We start from the raw sequence: 21,630 nt of genomic DNA, 5'->3' as shown, positions 1-21,630 counted from the left end.
CCGACCCTGAACCTATGAGATTTTCAAAGAAAATGTTTGATATTTGAATGCAGACTTTAAAAAAAAGGATATCATCTTGCAAGAACTTGGGGGGGGGGGAGAGTATTGTTTGTTTCCTTCTTTATTATTTTCACAGATAACTGAAGGTGACAAACATATCCAGCACATCTTCTTCCTTCTGTTTTCCCCACAAGGGCAATTCTGTGAAGTGGATTCAGTTGAGAGAGGGAGAGTGACTGGCCCAATGTCATCCAGCTGGCTTTCATAGCAAAGGCAGGACTTGGACTCAAAAGTCTCCCACTGGTGCCTTAGCCTGTATGCTAGTAATAAAGTGGCAGGAAGGTGGACATGAAAGATTTGAGCAAAGCTGTGTGTCAACATCTTTGACTGGTGGCATTTGATTCTGATACAAAACCAAATCCATAAGGATATCCTTTTGCTCAAAGAAGGTGTACTTACTTATTCATGGGCACAATCTGCATTCAATTCTTTTCTTAGCCTTGTTTCCACTCTGATTTACAAGCCCGTAATTCTTTGCCAATCATGAAATGCAGCCACCTTGGAGATGTGAAAGAGTTTCCTTTGTTTTGAACAGCGTAGTTTAACAACACCAGTATTGCATTTCTGTTATAGGCTGGCTGAGAACAATTTCCCTTTGTATAGAACTCTGATCACATGTCATGGATCAGCAAGTCAAGGTGAGAAGCATAGAAATGCATCTCAGATATCTCAGAGCAGTGCCCAGGAATAGACCTCTCATGGACTATGAATGCTAACATGCTTGTGAAGAAGGCACAGAAGAGGCTGTACTCAGGAAGATAAATCTATCTAAGCATCTACTTCTGTGCTACAATCGCAGCACCATTGAGAGTGTCCTGACATACAGCATACTTGCATGGTATGTGTTAGGAATATAATCTAATGGTTGGGTTGGCAATATATAAATCATGTAATAATGCTATACTTGTTTCTTTAAATCATACTGTAAAATGTGATTGGTTACTGTTTCCTCAGTCGGCCATAAGAGGGAACCAATTCTGTTAGCTCTCTGTGTCAGGCCTGCAGTGGTTCCTTTAAGAATCTTTGGCCTGCCACACTCTTATTAAAGGGGAGATTTAGCAAAGGGTAGAATGTGTTGTTTTCAATTAATTTGGCAGAGACTCAAGAGGAATTCTTAAGGAATTAATAGAAGCTGCAGAGATTAGAGAAATGGGGGCCTGATGAAAGGAATTCTGTGAGGAGGCATCAAGATTTATGACTTCTAAGGAATGCCTGCTAGAAGAAGAGGGGGTTGCCAGGGAAACTTCGACAGACGACTGGATGATTACCAGAAGATCTGATGAATGGAGAACCCAGCTGCCCTCAAGCAGCCCTTCTCTAATGGGCCTCCCAGACCATTTCCTATGGCTAAACATGAGTGAAATAAAAATCCTCCCCTGTTCAGAGACCCCTCAGTGGAACCTGGCACCCCCCACATTCTCCTTTCCTTGTAGGGAAATCTCTGCCAAGTGGAGTGGAGACGTGGGCTCCTTCCATACAGTAGCTAATGAATCAACCCACACCCTTGTTGCTGGATTGATGCCTAGAGCAGTCCCATCAGCACCCCTCCCTCCTACTGGAGTGCAACCAGACCCCCCTCCAATTATGGAAGGTCAATCCAGCCAGCACAAAGAGGCCTGGAACTCATGCACCTCCCCACAGCTGCAAAGGGGTGACTCCGAACCCATGAATCAAGCAAACCAAGAGTGGGCATTCATCCCGGGTCATGGATGGGCTCAATGTCAATGGTTGCCTACCCTCTTCCAGCAGATGGCACCTTCCCAGATAACTGCTCCTGGGCAAACCCAGAGAATGGAACTGCCACCAGGTCGAGCCCCCCCAGCAGTGCCTCTCCAGGCTTTTGCCCAACCAATGGGTGTGGGTCAGCAGAGGGGCTTACCACCCCCAGCAGCAAACCAACAAGCTGCCCCTGTTCAACCACCAGTGGGCCCTCCTCCGACACCCCCACGGTTCTGTGCAATATTTGATGAGTCCCCAGATAAACTGGCTTATTTCCTTAATCGAGTATGGGCGTACGTTGATCAAGTGGGGCCTCAATACCCATCTGATCGAGAGTTGATCCAAGAGATAGCAGAGGGGAAATTGGGGCGATCATAGACACCGGCTGCACCAGATGCTTAATCAGCATGTCAATAGTGGAGCAGCTAGGTATATGCATAAGACCCCTAACCCACCCTATTCAGTTCGAGCAAGTAGATAGAACCCTAATTGGGGCCGCCCCGGCCACAAAGATCACTGAATTAGTAAAGTTGAAGATAGGCCGACACTATGAGTTCATCAGATTCATTGTAGCCTCCAAAATGCAGGAGCCAATTATCTTGGGACTTGCATGGTTGGACAAGTGGGCACCTACTATCAAGTGGGAGGACTGTGTTAGAAAATTGATCATTGATTTTGGGCCGTTACCAACCGTGGAGTCTAAAGGCCACCCAGGAACAATTAAAACCAACAGCCCAAACCATCCAGAACCTGCAGCCTCTGCAGCAGACACCAAACCTCCGGGGATCCAACGAGTGCCAAAGGTCTACTGGGACTTGGCGGGTGTGTTCAGTGAGGAAGACGGAGGCTACCTTCCACCTCACCGCCCCACAGACTGTGCGATAGTCTTCAAACCAGGGGTAGCCTTACCAAAACCAAAAATGTACTCTATGACTCCTAAGGAGATGACTGAATTGAGGAAGTACATCGACACCAATTTAAAAAGGGGTTTTATTGAACCAGCCAAGTCGAAGGTAGCGGCCCCAGTGCTCTTCAGAGAAAAGAAAGATGGCGGAGTTCACTTCTGTGTAGATCTGCGAGCTTTGAATGCAGTATGCGAAAAGAACACCTATCCTCTCCCCCTCATGGAGGATATGTTGAACCACTTGGCTAAAGGCAAAATCTTCACCAAGCTGGACTTGAGAGAGGCATATTACCACATACGAATCCGAAAAGGGGATGAGTGGAAAACTGCATTTAACACTCCCCTGGGAAGCTTCCAGTACAAAATCATGCCTTTTGGACTACAAGGAGCACCCGCAGTCTTCATGCAGTACATAAATGAGGTGTTACATGACCACCTGTACCGCGGAGTACTCATTTATTTAGATGACATCTTGATTTTCTCTGAGACCTTAGAAGAACATGTAAAACTGGTGTGTCAAGTTCTGAAAAAACTTCTAGATGCCAAGCTGTATGCCAAGTTGTCAAAGTATGAGTTCCACAAGACCTTGCTAGATTACCTGGGGTATTATATCTCCAACGAAGGAGTAGAAATGGATCCAGGAAAAGTAAAAGCGGTGTTGGATTGGAAACCTCCTAGTACTCGCAAACAACTACAAAGCTTTCTTGGATTTGCGAATTTTTATAGGCAGTTCATCCCAACTTTTGCTGAAATTGCCCTACCATTAACTGAGCTACTAAAGACGGGTCCTTCCCCAACAAAGCCAAAAGCTAACCAACCACTAAGGTGGACGATGGACTGTCAAAAAGCCTTTGAGAATTTAAAACGGCTCTTTGCCCAAGAGCCCATCTTGCAGCATCCCGACCCAGAATGACCTTTTATAATCCAGACAGATGCCAGTGATGTAGCAATAGCCGCAGTACTACTACAAAAACAGTAAAGAAGGTCACTTCTTGTCTTGTGCTTATATCTCTAAGAAACTCACCCCTACTGAAAGAAGGTGGCCCATTTGGGAGAAAGAGGCATTCGCAATCAGGTGGAGCATGCTCACCTGGAGACATCTCCTAGAAGGGGGGGGGACATACCATTCGAGGTCTGGACTGATCATAAAAACCTCGAAGCACTTTTAGCTCATCGGAGGTTATCCCCTAAGCAAGTTCGCTGGGCACAATACTTCCAAAGGTTCAAATTCGAAATTAAACACATCCCAGCATGAAAGAACTTGTTAGCAGATGCTCTGTCGAGAAAACCGCAATATGACAGTAAGAAGAAAGAAGTTGTCCACCCCATCATATCTCCCTCTCACCAAAAAGCAGCTCAAGTCACCACTCGGAGCCAAGATAAGTTGACGACCGAGCTGAAGGCAGCTCTCCGGACAGACCCGTGGTTCAACAACAACAAGGACATCCTAACGGTGAGCGATGGCTTAGCCTGGAAAGGGTCCAAGTTATACGTTCCTGCAGAGATGAGGCTGCAAGTGCTACAGCAGAGTCATGATGCGAAACTAGGAGGCCACTTCGGATTCCTAAAAACACACCATCTCACCAGACGTCAATTTTGGTGGCCAAGGATGAAATCAGAAGTGGAAGATTATGTCAAGTTCAGTTCACTGCGAAGTTCTGGAGAGAGTTCCTCAAATCAATTGGATCCACGCAGGGACTGAGCTCAGCATTTCATCCCAGCACCAATGGCGCAGCAGAGAGGGCCAGTGCGATGGTGGAACAATACCTCTGGTGTTATGTGGACTATCAGCAAGACAACTGGTCAGACTTACTACCCTTCGCTGAAGTGGCATACAACAATGCGTTCCACAGCAGTACCGGTTTAACTCCGTTCCAGATTACCAGTGGCATGGAGTTTGTTCCTATGCCTGAGCTGCCAAAAGAACCCCCCTCCTCCATGTCTCTGAATGAATGGATGGACACACTGAAGAAGGGATGGGAAAATATGAAGAAGACTCTAACCGATGCGGCAGAAGCCTACAAGAAGTAAGCTGACAAACATCGTTCCCTCCAACCCCCCTTTAGGGTGGGGGACAAAGTTTTTTAAATCTATGAAATACATAAGATTGAGGATGCCTAGCAAGAAACTGGGTCCAAAATTCCTAGGACCTTTCCCAATAGAAAAGATAATTAACCCAGTTACAGTTAGACTACCCAGAATCCTAGGAAAAATTTACCCAGTATTCCATTGTAGCTTGTTAAAACCTGTAAGGGGATCTAGCATAAGGCCATCTACCCAAGCTCCCCCTCCCCCTGTAGTGGTAGAAGGGGAAACACATTATGAAGTGAAAAAAATCTTGGATTCCAGGATGTATAGAGGTCGCTTACAATATTTGGTGCATTGGAAGGGGTACCCTTTGTCTGAAACTACATGGGTGAAAAGTTGGGATTTAAAAGCAGATGAATTGGTGAAACAATTCCATGAGAAGTTCCCTGATAAGCCAAAGGGTCTCCCCTACTATATATATAGTAACCTTTCTTTAATGTTTTTTTCCAGAAAATGTTTTTCTTTTGAGGAGAGGCCGCTTGTCAGGCCTGCAGTGGTTCTTTTAAGAATCTTTGGCCTGCCACACTCTTATTAAGGGGGGGATTTAGCACAGGGTAGAATGTGTTGTTTTCAAAATAAAAAATTCCTTTCTAGAAGCTCAAGGTCATCTTTTGTCTCCCAAACCTTTACACCTGGACGGAAGCAGTTAGGCGTAGACACCAGCATGGAAGAAGAAGATTGGACCATGTGATGGACTGTGGGTGTGGGGGCAAGATCATGAACTTCTAACTGGGTGGGATTCTGATGTAACTTCCAGAGTTGGAATCCCCACAGCTATGTGCCAATATACCTGTTTTATTAAATTGGAACTTTAAGCATAGTTTTGCCTTCGACTTTGATTTGATTCTACATGGTATTTGGAACGCTAACACTCTGTTTGTTAGATGCTGGGCTGATCTGATCTGAGTGTTTTGGAAGCTGGCTGTTAGAAAGTGCCATGAGCTATTGTACATTTTGCACCTGCTAGCAAACTTTGAGTACCGGACTGTTTGTATGATTATGGACTATGTTATGTGGATTATCCCTTAACTGAAAGACTTTGATGACTGACTGTCTTATCCGTGTATGACTTGGACTCTGATACCTCTATTTCCACGAAAGTAAAAGCCTATTTAAACTGCAGTGTCTCTGTATGCTGGTTTGTGTGTTCTCCAACACAACTCTTACAACACTTCTCTGAACGCACTTGCTCTCCCAATGGGGAGCTTACCTAACAGTATGGGAGCAGCTCTGCAGTGGACAAAAAGGCTCTACCGAGAATAATTTAAACTGCCCAGAATATCATCGGGCTCCAGCTACCAGTCCTGGAGGATATCTTCACATATCGCTGTTTGAGGAAGTTGCACAAAATTCTCAGAGACTCTTCCATCCTGCTTACAATCTTTTTGGACTGTTGCCTTCTGGCAGAAGATAGAGAACAATTAAAATTCGGACCACACGTCTTCCGAATAGTTTTTATCCCAGAACTATAATTGCTCTCAACAATGAACTAAAGGGCCACCACCAGTGAGTTGTTGGACAGCATTACTTGATCTGTTGTGTGAGTTCTTGGGTGGTTTAGGGGTGGGAATTTTTGGTGTGTCATGTGTGTTGGGCGTGGTCTCTGGGTGTTATGTGAATTTTGTTGTATGGGTATACTGTGTATATATGTACAATGACAATAAAATAAATTTAATTTAAAGAAAGAAGAGGGTAAAAAGGAAATGGGGGGTTTCCCTTTGAAATTTTCTATTTTCTACAGTACCTTACTATGAAGAGTCCATTTACCTGTAGTGATATTACTTGACCCCTTACTGTTTTTGAGTCCATAATCAGGAAACACTACAGGTAATCTTCAATTTACGACCACAATTAAGCCCAACATTTCTGTTGTTAAGTGAGATATTTGTTAAATGAGTTTTGCCCCATTTTATGACCTTTCTTGCCATAGTTGTTAAGCAAAACACTGCAGTTCACAAGTTAGTAATCCAGTTGTTAAGTGAATCTGGCTTCCCCAATGATTTTGCTTGTCAGAAGGTCGCAAAAGAGGATCACATGACCCGGAACACTAAAACCATCATAAATATGAACCAGTTGCCTAGCATCTGAATTTTGATCACTAGATCACGGGGATGCTACAACGGTTGTAACTGTGAAAAATGGTCATGTCACTTTTTTCAGTGCTGTAGTAACTATGAATAGTCACTAAGTGACCTGTTGTAAGTCGAGGACAATCTGTAATGAGTTTTGGTTAGAGGAGAATGTTCTTTCAAAATCAAATAGCCACTTGTAGCAATGATAACATGCATATATGGTAGTAGCAGTTCAGTTCTGGAATCTGCTAATATGGTAACTTGTTTAGAGATTGCTTGATTGTAATAAAAATCAGGTAGAAAATGTTATAAGTAATACACAATAAAATAAGTAAAATGGCTCCTCTTAGGATTCCCTAGTTGAGGAAAGGCAAGCCCTTCCCTATTCCATGTCCTCCAAAAATATTGCTACAATTCCCAATAATTCCGTAATCCAAAACATCAGGAGAATAGAAAAATGGTTTTCAATGCATACCGTATTTTTCGGAGTATAAGATGCACCAGAATTAAGGTGACCAGATTTTCAGATTTTCAGATTTTGATTGTAATAAAAATCAGGTAGAAAATGTTATAAGTAATACACAATGAAATAAGTAAAATGGCTCCTCTTAGGATTCCCTAGTTGAGGAAAGGCAAGCCCTTCCCTATTCCATGTCCTCCAAAAATATTGCTACAGTTCCCAATAATTCCGTAATCCAAAACATCAGGAGAATAGAAAAATGGTTTTCAATGCATACCGTATTTTTCGGAGTATAAGATGCACCAGAATTAAGGTGACCAGATTTTCAGATTGGTAAAGAGGGACACCATTGACCGGGGTTGGGGGGGGGGATTTGATTAAAAATTTTATATTTTGTCAAAAGGTCACAAGAGGCGATTACATGACCCCAGAACACTGAAGCCATCATAAATATGAATCTGTTGCCAAACATCAAAATTTTGATTGCGTGACCATGAGGATGCTGCAATGATAGCTAAGTGTGAAAAATGGTCATCAGTCCCTTTTTTCATTGCCATTGTAACTTTGGTCACTAAATGAACTGTTTGAAAGTTAAGGCTAGCTTGCATTATAATGCCTTATGCTAGCTTACATTTTCAAGAGAGAGAAGCTAAACTCCTTGTTAGAATTGAAATAGAAATGAGTAGAGTAGAGTAAAGTAGAATAGAATAGTTTATTAGCCAAGTGTGATTGGACACACAAGGAATTTGTCTTTGGTAAATATGCTCTCAGTGTACATGAAGAAAAATAAAATAGTAGGATAGTGGGATCCTTGCTGCACCAAGCTCAGAAAGCAGGAGATCCCACCATCTCCCAAGCTGGGAGGAGGTGTGTGAGGTGGGGGATCCTAGGTGCACCAAGCTCTTTCTGAAAGAGGAGGTGTGTGAGGTGGGGGATCCTAGGTGCACCGAGCTCTTTCTGAAAGAGGAGGTGTGTGAGGTGGGATCCTAGGTGCACCAAGCTCTTTCTGAAAGAGGAGGTGTGTGAGGTGGGATCCTAGGTGCACCAAGCTCTTTCTGAAAGAGGAGGTGTGTGAGGTGGGATCCTAGGTGCACCGAGCTCTTTCTGAAAGAGGAGGTGTGTGAGGTGGGATCCTAGGTGCACCAAGCTCTTTCTGAAAGAAGAGGTGTGTGAGGTGGGATCCTAGGTGCACCGAGCTCTTTCTGAAAGAAGAGGTGTGTGAGGTGGGATCCTAGGTGCACCAAGCTCTTTCTGAAAGAGGAGGTATGTGAGGTGGGGGATCCTAGGTGCACCGAGCTCTTTCTGAAAGAGGAGGTGTGTAAGGTGGGATCCTAGGTGCACCGAGCTCTTTCTGAAAGAGGAGGTGTGTGAGGTGGGATCCTAGGTGCACCAAGCTCTTTCTGAAAGAGGAGGTGTGTGAGGTGGGATCCTAGGTGCACCAAGCTCTTTCTGAAAGAAGAGGTGTGTGAGGTGGGATCCTAGGTGCACCAAGCTCTTTCTGAAAGAGGAGGTGTGTGAGGTGGGATCCTAGGTGCACCAAGCTCTTTCTGAAAGAAGAGGTGTGTGAGGTGGGATCCTAGGTGCACCAAGCTCTTTCTGAAAGAAGAGGTGTGTGAGGTGGGATCCTAGGTGCACCAAGCTCTTTCTGAAAGAGGAGGTATGTGAGGTGGGGGATCCTAGGTGCACCAAGCTCTTTCTGAAAGAGGAGGTGTGTGAGGTGGGGGATCCTAGGTGCACCGAGCTCTTTCTGAAAGAGGAGGTGTGTGAGGTGGGATCCTAGGTGCACCAAGCTCTTTCTGAAAGAGGAGGTGTGTGAGGTGGGATCCTAGGTGCACCAAGCTCTTTCTGAAAGAAGAGGTGTGTGAGGTGGGATCTTAGGTGCACCAAGCTCTTTCTGAAAGAGGAGGTGTGTGAGGTGGGATCCTAGGCAGATGTCACACAAGGGCTCTTCAAACGTTTTTTTTTATTGGTGGGGAATTAAAACTCCCCTTTTCCTCAATGGGAAATCATATTCAGACAAAGAAAATTATTAAAAATATCCTTTCCTTTCTGAAGCCTGGCTCTTTCTCTGCACTTATATTGGGAGGGGGGGAATAGGGGAAATGCAAGCAGCAAGGCCAGCCTGCCCCCTTCTTGTCTCCCACCCACCCCCTTCCCAACGGGACAAGAAGGTGGAGGGCTGGTCTTGCAAACGGGGATCAGCGCACTTGCCGCCTCCCCCTCCCCCTCCCCCGGGAGGAGCTCTGCAGTGGGACAGACGAATGGAGGGGGAGATCGCCCCTTCCTCCTCCGAGCCCCTAAACCCCGTCTTCCCTGGCCTGCAACCCTGCGCCCAGGCTCTTTTGGGTTTGGGGGTAATCTGAATGGATGGAGTGGGGGATCCCCGGGGCGGAGGCCTCCCAGTGCAGCAACGGTCTTTCGCAGCTCCGGAGCGAACCTTCGCCTTCCCCGCCCAGGATTGCAAGGCTGGAGGCCTCGGCAGCAGCCACCCCCACTCCCAGCCGGCCAACCCTCGCCCGTACCATGAGCGGCGACACCCGCGCAGTTCCTCTCCTCCCCGGCGCCGGCCTGTGGGCGTGCGAGCGCTGGGTGTGAGCGCTGAATGGCCGGCAGGCCCGGAAGGCTGCCGGCAGGGCTCGGCCGCCATTCAGTGACACATGTTTCGCTGAATGGCAGCCGAGGGGCACGCTAAACTGCCGGCATGACTTTGAAGTGCCGGCTTGCCTTCCGTACGGGCCGACGTGGAAGGCAAACAAGCCAGCACTTCAAAGTCATGCCGGCACTTTAGCTTGCCCCTTGGCCGCCATTCAGCGAAATATGTTTCGCTGAGTGGCGGATGAGTTCTAAACTGCCGGCATGACTTTGAAGGGCTGGCTTGCCTTCCGCACGGGCCGACGTAGAAGGCAAGCCGAGGGGCACGCTAAAGTGCCGGCATGACTTTGAAGTGCCGGCTTGCCTTCCATGCAAGCCGATGTGGAAGGCAAGCAAGCCAGCACTTCAAAGTCATGCCGGCATTTTAGCGTGCCCCTCGGCTGCCATTCAGCGAAACATGTTTCACTGAATGACGGCTGAGTTCTAAACTGCCGACATGACTTTGAAGGGCTGGCTTGCCTTCCACGCGGGCCGACGTGGAAGGCAAGCCAGCATTTCAAAGTCATGCTGGAACTTTAGCGTGCCGGCAGGCAGGGCTCGAGCGAGCGAGCGAGCGTGTTCTGTCCCGGTGGGTGCATGAGTGGAGCACTTTTCTGTCTGCATATGAGCCCAGGATCCACCGCTTGCGCTCCCTTGCTACGCCCCGCCACCTGCCTTCCCTATCTAGGGGCTCCTCCAGCAGAAGTAGCAGAGTCGCGTCGAGCGCTGCTCTGCCTTTCTCCGCGCTCTTCCCGCCCGGACGCCCAAAGTCTTTCAGCCCACCCAGCCCGGGGCGAGTCAGCTGCAGTGCAGCGGGCGGCGATCCCACCACCATCTGCCCACTCACTCGCCCTGCCCGTCACTTACTCTGAGTTCAGAGAAGAAGCGGCGGCCCCAAGTGGCTCTTTTCGCGGAGGCTTTCCCATGGCTTGTCTGGAAGTGGGGCTGGAAAGAAGAGCTTGCTGCCCCGCCCATCCGCCCGTTCACTCGCTACGCTACGCATGCGAGCAGCAGCGGATGGGCGGGGGAGCGAGTCGAAGAAGCCGCCAAAATTAAGCAGGATCTTTTGGTAATGGCCCAGGACATGGGAAAAATTATGAGAAGGCATGCTGTCCCGCCAAATGCGGGACGTCTGGTCACCCTAACCAGAATATAAGACACACCAAGGTTTTGAAGAGGCAAATTAAAAAAAATGTTTTTGCACTCTGCAAACCTCCCCAAAATGGCCTGCTTTTCATGAAAATGGGCCCTTCCCCTCCCAAAAAAGGCATGAATAGTCTTTAGGGGGCTTGCAGAGGGCTCCTGGGGGGTGCCCCCCCAAACGAGCAAAAAATGGCCCATTTTTGGTGAAAATGGGCCCGTTTTTGTAAAAATAAATGCATGCATAGCCTTTAGGAAGTTTATAGAGTACTCCTGGGGGCTGTGGGGGGGAAATTGAGCCAAAAAATGGCCCATTGTTCACTCATTTCTACCTTTCCAGCCCTCAGGAGCTCTCTGAAAGCCTTCTACAGGCTTTGCACAGCCATTTTGCAAAAGGGGAAGGGTTTCAAGAGGCAAAAAAATGCTGTATTCAGTGTATAAGACGCACCCAGATTTTCAGCCTCTTTTTTGAAGGAAAAAGGTGCATCTTATACTCTGAAAAATACCGGTACTTATGTATATCTTTGAGGTGCACATATATTTGAATAACTACTGAATTCATGCTGCTAAGGAGGGGGATGGAGCAGCAAACCATGTCTGTTTCACAGATTCTTTTGATAAAAGAAAGTGGTTGGATATTCTCATCCATGTTTATAGCTGAAGAAAGCCAAGCATAACCAAAATGTTAACATTATATGATTTGTTTGAAGATTTTTAGCCTAGAAAGCAAAAGATATTTAACTTTGATCCTTCAGTTCTGAGGAATCAAGGAAGTTTAATAAAGCTAATAAAAACAGTAAATTAGTTGTGGAAGATTATGACTTATAACATCTAAAATGCATATTACATATAATCAAGTTACTCAGACACATAAAGAAAGATGGAAACTCTAAAGAACTTCAGCGAGGATTTAATGAATGCTTCCAGGATGCTTAATGTAGTATATAATGTAGTATATATAATGGAATCTGGTATATCTGGTATAGTTTTGTTGCTGAACTTCAGACGCAATAGAAAGAATCTTCCAAGGACCCTACAAGATTTTTGTATGTCAGAGCTAGTGTAGTGATAAACCAAATGTGATAAAAATTGAAGATGTGGAAAAAAAAACCTGGGAGAAATTATATTTCAACAGTGCAACACTTTTTCAAATGTCCACTCTCATAAACATGAAATGGATCCAGTATGCCCAGGACTCCAAAAACCAGGACTTTAGAATCTGTTTAAAGTAATATACTTAAATACTGCACTCAACATGTAGTCCTCAATGGAACTGCATCTACATGGAGGGAGGGATGTAGTGGGGTACCCCAGGGCTCTGTTTTAGGACCAATACTCTGCAACATCTTCATCACTGGTTTGGACAAGAGGATAAATGGGGAACTCATCAAATTTGCAGACAACACCAGGCTAGCAGGAATAGCTAACACTAGATACAGAAGGATCTTGACAGACTTGAACATTGGGCATTATCTAACAAAATGAAATTCAATGGTGAAAGAAGTAAGGTTCTACATTTAGGCAAGAAAAACAAAATGCACAGGTACAGTATATGTGGTACCTTACTCAATAGTGGTGACTGTGAGATGGATCTTGGAGTCCTAGTAGACAACCATTCAAATATGAGGCAGCAGTGTGCAGCAGCTGCCAAAAAAGCCAACACAGTTCTAGGCTGCGTAAACAGAGGGATAGAATCAAGATCACATGAAGTATTAATACCACTTTATAATGCCTTGGTAAGGTCATACTTGGAATAGTGCATCCAGTTTTGGTCGCCACGATGTAAAAAAGATGTTGAGACTCTAGAAAGAGTTCAGAGAAGAGCAACAAAGATGATTAGGGGACTCAATAAAACATATAAAAATGGTTGCTGGAACTGGATATGTCTAGTCTTATGAAAAGAAGGATTAGGGATGACATGATAGCAGTGTTCCTGTTAGGAATATCTACATTTAGATGTAGCAATAGCAATAGCAATAGCAGTTAGACTTATATACTGCTTCATAGGGCTTTCAGCCCTCTCTAAGTGATTTACAGAGTCCTCATTTTACCCACCTCGGAAGGATGGAAGGCTGAGTCAACCTTGAGCCGGTGAGATTTGAACCACCGAACTGCAGGTAGCAGTCAGCTGAAGTGGCTGCAGTACTGCACTCTACCCACTGTGCCACCTCGGCTCCTATGTAGAGACAGCATATCTTCATGCACCAATGCAACATACTATATATTTACAGAAGCCTGCAGGATTTAAAACTGATAGTAAAACTGATTGCTGGAGGTTGAAAAAGAGTCTGTATGGCTTGAAGCAATCAGGATATGAATGGAATCAATGTATCGTTAAAGAGATAACTAAGATAGGTTTTAAAGCTGGTGTGGCTGATCCATGTTTGTTTAAGAAAGAAAGTAATGGTGTGATTTCATTGTTGCTATTGTTCACTGATGACATAGCATTAATCACTAAAACTGAGCAAGAAGCTATGAGGATTATAACACTGTTAAGGACGCAGTTCAGTATAAAACATCTCAGTGAGATTAGGCAATATCTTGGTTTACAAATAGATAAAAAATAGGGGAGGATACAAAATCTCACAAACCAAGAAGATTAACCAGCTACTCAGAATGTTTAGGATGGAACTGTGTAAACCTGATAAAACTCCAATGGGTCAGGAATTTAGCCATGATGATGTAAAAAGCCCTGTGTTTGATAAAGGTATTTATCAATCATTAATTGGTAGCTTATCATATCTGAGTAATTGGTCAAGGCCCGACATAGCATATAGTGTAAATCAATTAGCCAGGTTTAACGCTGAACCTACTGAAAGGCACTCGCAAGCTGCTAAGAGGATATTAAGATATCTTAAGCAAACGATGCATTATGCATTGTATTTAGAACCTAAGAATGATCTGAGCTTAACTGCATATGCTGATGCAAGTTTTGCTGCAGATGTGTCTACACAGAAATCAACATCAGGGTTTGTTGTATTCCTGGGAAAAGCACTAATTGGTTGGTGGTCTATTAGACAAAAACATTAAAGTCTATCGCCTATGGAGACTGAGTTCTCATGTTTGTCATTATTATGTACAAATTTGGTGTGTTATAAACAACTCCTGCTGGATATGGAAAGTGACATACAATAGCCTATTGTTGTTTATGAAGACAATCAAGCAGCAATTCAGATGGCATCTTGCTGTAAAAACTAGGTCAAAACACACTGATATAAGATATCTGAATGCAAGGCAAAGTGTGAATAGTAAATTAGTTTCACTGGAGTACTGCATGTCTGAATATAACATTGCAGATCGTTTTACTAAGGCCCAAGGTAATATGAAGCATAGATGTTGTTGCGAGGAATATGGATTAAGATTGTAAGATTTATATATTGCCCTACCCAAAAGGGAGAATATTAGGAATATAATCTAACGGTTGGGTTGGCAATATATAAATCATGTAACAATGCTATACCTGTTTCTTTAAATCATACTGTAAAATGTGATTGGTTGCTGTTTTCCTCAATCGGCCATAAGAGGGAGCCAATATGACTGTTAGCTCTCTGTTTGTTAGATGTTGGGTTGATCTGATCTGAGTGTTTTGGAAGCTGGCTGTTAGAAGGTGCCATAAGCTATTGTACGTTTTGCACCTGCTAGCAAACTTTGAATACCGAACTGTTTGTATGTTTATGGACCATGTTATTTGGATTATCCCTTAACTGAAAGACATTTATGACTGACTGTCTTATCCATGTATGACTTGGACTGTTTGATGGACTTTGATACCTCTATTTCCATGAAAGTAAAAGCCTATTTAACCTGCAGTGTCTCTGTATGCTGGTTTGTGTGTTCTCCAACACAACTCTCACAACAGTTTGCTGAACGTACTCGCTCTCCCAACGGGGAGCTTACCTAACAGTTCCCATATCTCAAGGTTTGCCACAAAGAAGAGGGAGTCAAACTATTCTCCAAAGCACCTAAGGGTAGAACAAGAAGCAATGGGTGGAAACTAATCAAGGAAAGAAGCAACCTAGAACTAAGGAAAAAATGTCCTGACAGAACAATTAATCAGTGAATCAGCTTGCCTCCAGAAGTTGTGAATGCTCCAACATTGGAAGTTTTTAAAGAAGAGATTAGATAACCATTGTCTGAAATCATGTAGGATTTCCTGCCTAGGCAGGGAGTTGGACTAGAAGATCTCCATGGTCCCTTCCACCTCTGTTATTCCATTCTATCCTTAAGTATAGTGGAAGTTGCATACAGATTTCAGATTCACTGTGCTACCCAAGATTTTCCATTGAAAGCAAGCACTGAAAAGTTGGCAGACATTTTTCCCATTCTGAAATGCTATATCTACAAACTAACCTGTAAACTGTATCTGTTTAAAACTGCTTAAACTGTATTTGTTAAATCAGGGAGAAAAAAAGTTCCATGGGTTGCACAGTCCCACTCATTGCATAATTGCCCTTTCTACTGTCTCATTTTCTTCTCTGCATTGAAACATTGCCCTTTTTTGCTTTACAAGTAGGGCTACTAAATCTGAGTCGTGAAAATCTGACTGACCAGATTATGCATCTCTTTGTTGCTTGTTGGACTTTTGAAGCTCAACTCTAAGAGCCCTTTTGCAGACTTCCAGTAAAGGAAGTTAAACAAGAATTTTCCAGTAACAGTAACTCTTAAAGGAAACTGTTATGTTTGTATCAGTTCTAATAAGATGTCAGGTATCACAAAGTGTATTTGTTTTTTTTTCCTCTGCAGAGAATGCAAAACAAGCATGGAGTTAAAATATTACTGGATATTTTATATTTGCTGGATACTATCACAGGAAATACTGTTCACTATCTTTATATTGAGGAAATTGCTTCTTTCACTGGGAGCTGCTTCATCAAGATGTATAAATGTATCTATGCATTTGTTCAATTTATATTCTGATTCCTCCCCCCCCACTCAGTGCTCAAAGCAGCCCCAGTGTGATGTTCAGATAGATGACTCCTAATTCAAGATTTTATTTTGTAAATCAACAAACTCCATACCTTGACAGCACAAAATCTTGAATAGAACCAGCTTTGCCCAGGCCTTGGCACTATTCCAAACTACTCTGTTGTAAAACAAGCTAAAAACATGGGGGGTGATTGCTGTTAAATTGTCTTGGGCTAGAAGTGACGCAGTAAAACAATGAGTGGATTTAATAAAGTAGTTTCTCTGAAAGGAGTCTAGTGGATTTAATTGCAGCAATGCAAACAAGTAGGAGAGGGAGCAAACCTCCCCCGCAGATTCAAATAATGGTGTGTTGCAAGCTTGACAGCACAAGGTAAAAATTGTCTGTTCCTGTTGTGCAAGGTACGGCTGATAATAATTGCTATATTGTTCTACATTTGGAGGCAGCCAAAATAAAATACTTCCTGGGCATGGTGTTAAAAAAAAACCCACAGCAGCACACCATAATGAATAAAATACTCAGTCATTTTCATATACTGATTAGGTTCATGCATTATACAGAAACCATTAGGTGGTTTACTTTGTTGTCGTTTGCTTAGTAGTATAAGTAGTATATTGTTTGTAAACTACAAAATATGGCTTAGTGGCATTGGCTCATTCAATAAACTAGGATTAAAATAATAGCTTATCCAGATGTATGAATTCAGCACTGAATTTCACAAATTTCTTCACTACTACTATTTTTTTAGTAGTGGAAGAGAAGGATAGCAATAGCACTAAGTTTTATATATCACTCTACAGGGTGCTTTACAGTACTCTCTGAGAGTTTACAAATGTCAGTATATTGCCCCCAACTGGGTTTTCCTTTTACCAACCTTGGAAGAATGGAAGGATGGCCACTCCTAGCTGTGGGCAGAGTTAGCCTGCAATACTGCATTCTAACCACTTCGCTACAGCTTTGTCCAAAACAGGACAATTAATAAATAGATTCATGCAAAGAGAAGGATGAATTTTAAAGATTAGAAACATCTTGGAAAAGCAGCTTGTTCTCTTCTTAGTATGCAATTCTTCCCAGCCTAGTGCTCCTCAGTCATGTGAGATTTAACTTTCATCACATCAGTCTGGCTGTGTATTAAGGAAACTGAAATTTAATAGATCTGGAGGACACACAGTTGAAGAAGGCTGCTGGACCTGATCTCAACAGAGACAGGAATTTTTACAGTTAGCTAAATTTATGGGGGGGGGATTTGCACTATTTAATTCTGCTTTACACTTCACTGATAGGCAAGCACATCTGTGTATAACAGCAAAATCAGTCTTTCCAAGAGATTCTTAGTAATAAGTTTACACAAGGATTTAGACTTGGAATGATTGCTGCAAAGATTATGGAATTAAAAAGAAAAAACACATCAACAAAGTGAAATGATATGAAATTAGGAAGAAATACATATCTCAAATGAGGATAAACAATAATGTTGTCTCACAGACCTGAGGAAACTGTAAATGTGATTGCTATGGTAGAGAAGGAAAGTAAGATAATTTATTTTAGTACAAGTTTAGATGAATTCTAGAATGATTGCATACTAAAAGGAAATTATTGCACACTAAAAAGATACATTAGTAGTGAATAATTAAGTCTCCATAGTTAAGTATATTTAGCCACAGGAACATAATACATAGTTAAGTAAAGGAAGAATAACAATGATTAGCAATTAAAGAATTAAATTCAATAAAACAAAACTAGAGTTAGCAGTGTTAAAAATTCAACAAAGCAAAACTAGAGATAGAGATAGAAGTGTTAAAAATAAATACTGAAACCATATTTAAAGCTAAATTTTAGCTAAAACAACTTTTAATGGTAATTTTAAAAAGTTTGAGCAGCATGAAGATTTATCTCCTGCAGTGTAAAATTATGGTTAATTAAAAGCCATAGTAGCAAGAATGTTAATAATGTGTGGCTGGCAAACCACTGCCTTTAAACAATGTTTTTCTTTAAATAGAAACAAAGCAAAAAATTTATTTCCAAAAAGGAATGTTGTTTAATAGTGAAACAAGATAATTAATACACTGATGAAAATAAATTAGACCCAATCCAGGGAAAGGTTAAAAATCCAGGAATATAAATGGGTCTAATAATTCTATAAACTTTTCATAGCAGGTTTCATATAAAGGTATGGCAATCTAGCAAAAATTGTAGGATTGTAGCACAATAGAGCTGCAAACTTTCAGATGTGAAATTTTAGGATCCAATCTGAGTTAGTCACTGGGACCAGAGATTTAGTCTTCCGAGCTTTCAGACCTGTGCAACATAATCTTGGGACATGTATATTTGCCTTCGTTTGTATTAAATTTTAGTTGCTCAACAACATTGTAGACCTTACCATAATGTACAGTTGACTATCATCAACATTTGAGAGTTTAAAATATGTACATATACACTCAGTTTAACATCATTAACTTTAATAAGTTGTCACTTTTTCCAACACCTGGCTTGGACCTGTGGTTTGCACTAACAATAACCAACATTAAAATCAGGATACATATATATGTTAATTTTAGTTAATATTATGTCTCATGTCTTTCTAGGCAAAAGCAAACCTAAGTCTGCAATCAAGTATACATTCAAATGTATATTTCTACTCAGTGGAGAACTTACTAGCTGTCTCAATAGGAGTTGAAGACAGCACCTGCTTATAGTCTACACATAAAATTATCAAGGATAATTATCAAGGATGTGCTACAAACATTTAGGCTCAAATGGCACCTGAGGGAGATACACAGCCAGCTAGTCTATTTTTTTTCAGCAGAATGAACAGTGAGTAGAACAATTTTCTTTGTTTAAGATTTTTACCCTGATCTGAGTTACACTGTAATAAATATCATAGATAGACAGTCACAGAGATCTGTGAGTAACAGGCATTTTGTGACAACTGGCCCCTGTGGTTATGTGATATTCAGAAACGGGTCCAATATATATGCTGCTTGTCTTCATTTATATTTTTATATGTAATGCTTACTTTAAAATGTACAAGAGTACCATTGCTCATGAAAGAGGAATGAGAGAAGGGTGTACCCGTTAGTGTTACGTCGTCCCGACGCAGCCGGCAGCTGCAGCTAGAGCCCGAAGCAGCTGATTGTTCCTGCCATTTTTCCGCCACCTGGATGAACTGTCCATTCTGCAGGACTGCCCGCTCTGGGGCTCCAGGGTCATCGTCCCTGCGGCTCTCCGCTAGCAAGTGCTCCGCCGCCTCCATGAGGGCCACCCTGGCATAGTGCGGATGAAAGCTCTCGGTCGCAGCTATGTTTGGTGGCCCTCAGTGGATGCTGACATTGCTGCCTGGGTCCAGTGGTGCCCGCCGTGCCAGGCCATCTGCCTGGCTCCTCCCTCCGCCCCTGCTCAGGACTGGGACACCCCCTCCGTCCCATGGAGCTGCCCGACCTCGACTTTTTCGGCCCCGTTGCTTGCCGGACCTTTCTCCTCATGGTGGACGTGCTTTCTAAACGGATTGACATCTTCCCCATGCAGTCCACCACATCCAGCGCCACCATCCAAATTCTAGATACCCTTTCTACAACCCATGGCATCCCGGACGTCATCATCACGGACAATGGTCCTCAATTCACCTCTGCCCCCTTCCACTCATACCTCGCCAGCCTGGGCATTCGCCATGCCCTGGTGGCACCTTACCACCCTGCGGGCAATGGCATGGTGGAGCGCGCCATGTGCTTGGCCAAGGAGGCCCTTGCCCATCTCTCCCACCTGCCCTGGCCGGCCCGACTCCGGACGTACCTCCTGGCACAGCACACCACCTCCTGCCAGGCTTCCGGCAAATGTCTGGCCGAAATTCTCATGGGGCGGCACCTCTGCACAACCCTCGACCACCTGCACCCCTCCTTCGTCCCCGCCGCCAGCCCCCTCCCTGTGCCCCCTGGGTCTTTTCTGGTGGGTGAGGGGGTCTTCACGCAAAATTACTCCAGAGACCCTAGGTGGCTGCCGGGGGTCATAACAGAACTAACTGGGCCCTGCTTTTACAGGGTCCAGCTTGACGACGGAAGATTATGGCGGCACCATATAAACCAGCTGCGTCACCATGAAACACCTGTGGGGCCGCCCCAGCCGGCCATGCCATCATCACCACCACCACAGCTGGGGCCTGCCTGCCCGATGGCCGCTCAGCCTGCCCAACCACAGCCAAATGTGGCTCACCAGTCTCAAACCATTTTCCCCGCTCCGGTCCGCTGCGCACCTCCCACCGCCACCCCGGACGGACACTTACCTTTGAACATTTGCGCTTGTCCGGGGGCTGGGCCTTCATCACTGCTGCGTCATAGCAACAGACCTCCTCCTCTGATGATGATGGACACTCCTCTGCCTAGGCATTCCCAGCACGTGCACAGAAGACCTCAGTAGCTAGATGATTACGCATGCGCAATCTGGGGGAAAGGAGTGTTACGTCCTCCCGACGCAGCCGGCAGCCGCAGCTAGACCCCAAAGCAGCTGATTGGCTCTGACGCGGCTGCCGGCCGGCGGGAGAATTACGCGCCGCTGATTGGTTCCCCACCTGACAGCTGTCAAGTATAAATAGCTGTCAGGCGGGCTCTGTTCTCTGTTGTGTTTCCAATGCTGTTGGTTCTACAATAAAGTTCCATTGAATTTCCTTCAGTGCCTGAGTATTTAAAAGTTACAGTAACATGCATTTTAATAAACCTAAATTATTATCAGTTTTAATATCTGTTTGATCATCATTGTACATTATAATTTAAACAGTATCATAAACAAAGTGCTCCAAAGCCACCAAAGAATTTACAGTTTTGGGTCGTGAAGGAAATCCTCACTCAAAGCGATCAGTTTAAAGTAGTTTTTGTCCTCTGGCACAAATTGCCTAGATAATTTTAATTAAGAAAATGATAATTATTTCCCTGTTTTCACAGATGCTTTTATTCATTTGTGGACTTGGGAGGGGTGGAGTAGGAGTAAGGCATAATTCCAAGATAGAAATTTAAAAAGCCAATCCATCCCAAAGTTGACTCCACTTTTTAAAAAATCTGAGAAGTCAATAGGTCTTTATAATATTTTTAGTTCTTGGAATTTGGTAAATCATCCTTTGGCCATCTTGACTATAAGTCTTTAATTGACCATTGGCTTTACTAAATGGTTTAATAGTCCTGTACATTGGTAATCTTTATCTGTTTAAAAAATTGTGGTGGCAGAATTATTCTGCTTATTACACAGCAATGTGAAATGACAACTGCCAGTTCTTTAGCTGGTGTTGGCCTTCATATGCATCAAATTCGTCCCAGGAATCTAGGATGTCATGTATTAGCATAATTTATGTGTGGACCCAAGTAAGTCTTTTGTAATTGACAGATGGAAATTTGTCAAGGTGCAGTGGTGTCCAAACTTTTTTAGTATGGCACCTAGCATGCTGATAACTACTGGGACAACCATGGCTGGTTTATTTCATAAACTTTCAACTTCAATTTTGAAACCTTGACATTTTTGTATCTTCAATTTTTTTTGTCTTCTGTTCTGCTATCTAGTATTGCTGCATCAATTATCCACACTTTCACTTTTTCAATCACAGTAAAATCTGGTGTGTTATGAGTCAAGATTTTATCAGTTTATATTTGGA

The 21,630-nt window shown here is 43.6% G+C and overlaps 1 long non-coding RNA gene across 1 annotated transcript; it reads left to right on the top strand.

Moving 5' to 3' along the window:
* Nucleotides 1–786: 786 nt before the first annotated feature.
* Nucleotides 787–20,471, top strand: LOC148043636 (uncharacterized). The gene is made up of 3 exons (XR_015697954.1): nt 787–898; nt 18,584–18,812; nt 20,033–20,471. It is a non-coding gene; the product is annotated as an uncharacterized LOC148043636 (long non-coding RNA).
* The last annotated feature ends 1,159 nt before the right edge of the window (nt 20,472–21,630 follow it).

This window comes from Thamnophis sirtalis, unplaced genomic scaffold, assembly GCF_051295495.1.
Source record: "Thamnophis sirtalis isolate CommonGarterSnake01/CBP01778 unplaced genomic scaffold, rThaSir2_p1.2 scaffold_11, whole genome shotgun sequence".
NCBI classification, from domain to species: Eukaryota; Metazoa; Chordata; class Lepidosauria; order Squamata; family Natricidae; genus Thamnophis; species Thamnophis sirtalis.
This window is presented reverse-complemented; position numbering and strand designations above follow the sequence as displayed.